Source organism: Gorilla gorilla, chromosome 8 (genome assembly GCF_029281585.2).
Source record: "Gorilla gorilla gorilla isolate KB3781 chromosome 8, NHGRI_mGorGor1-v2.1_pri, whole genome shotgun sequence".
In the NCBI taxonomy this organism is placed as follows: domain Eukaryota; kingdom Metazoa; phylum Chordata; class Mammalia; order Primates; family Hominidae; genus Gorilla; species Gorilla gorilla.
In genome coordinates this window covers 69,263,161-69,264,305 of record NC_073232.2, presented here as the reverse complement: position 1 = coordinate 69,264,305, position 1,145 = coordinate 69,263,161, and the positions used below count along the sequence as shown (strand labels likewise).

The 1,145-nt window shown below is 47.6% G+C and overlaps 1 pseudogene; it reads left to right on the top strand.

Moving 5' to 3' along the window:
• Positions 1-471, top strand: LOC129525007 (large ribosomal subunit protein uL23-like; annotated as a pseudogene).
• Positions 472-1,145: the final 674 nt, after the last annotated feature.

Sequence of the window (1,145 nt, the reverse complement as noted above, 5' to 3'; positions counted from 1 at the left end):
ATGGCGCCGAAAGTGAAGAAGGAAGCTCCTGCCCCTCCTAAAGCCGAAACCAAAGCGAAGGATTTAAAGGCCAAGAAGACAGTGTTGAAAGGTGTCCACAGCCACACAAAAAAAGAAGATCCGCACGTCACCCACCTTCCGGCGGCCCAAGACGCTGTGATTCCCGAGGCAGCCCAAATATCCTTGGAAGAGCGCTCCCAGGAGAAACAAGCTTGACCGCTATGCTATCATCAAGTTTCCGCTGACCACTGAGTCACCATGAAGAAGATAGAAGACAACAACACACTTGTGTTCATTGTGGATGTTAAAGCCAACAAGCACCAGATCAAACAGGCTGTGAAGAAGCTCTAAGACATTGATGTGGCCAAGGTCAACACCGTGATTTGGCCTGATGGAGAGAAGAAGGAATATGTTTGACTGGCTCCTGATTACGATGCTCTGGATGTTGCCAACAAAATTGGAATAATCTAAACTGAGCCCAGCTGGCTAATTCTAAATATGAGATATCTTTTCACCATTAAAAAAAAAAAGGAAACTTTCTCGGCCAGGTGCGGTGGCTCACACCTGTAATCCCAGCACTTTGGGAGGCTGAGGTGGGTGGATCACCTGAGGTCAGGAGTTCAAGACCAGCCTGACCAACATAGTGAAACCCCATCTCTACTAAATACAAAAAATTAGCCAGGTGTGGTGGCGGGCACCTGTAATCCCAGCTACTTGGGAGGCTGAGGCAAGAGAATCGCTTGAAACTAGGAGGCAGAGGTTGCACTGAGCCAAGATTGTACCACTGCACTCCAGCCTGGGTGATAGAGCGAGAGTCCGACTCAAAAAAAAGGAAACTTTCTCTGCCAGAAAAAGCTCCTGCTTGTTGTATTTGTTGTGCCATAAACATGCCTTGGGTGAAGACGCAGCCTCTGTTTCTCCGGGGTTAATCCCACACAGTTCCCTCAGCACAGGCACCCTTTTCTTCGATGCTCGCAAAGTCCCATTCCTTCCTTGCCTGAGCACACAGCCCATCATAGGATCTAGCCCTCTTGCCTTCTCCGGTCATCTTTACCTTCCCACCTGCCACACTACCAGAAAAATAAAATAAAGTAAAATGTCAATAAAGACATTTCTTTATCTGGCTTGTCTTAAAGTCAAAAGGA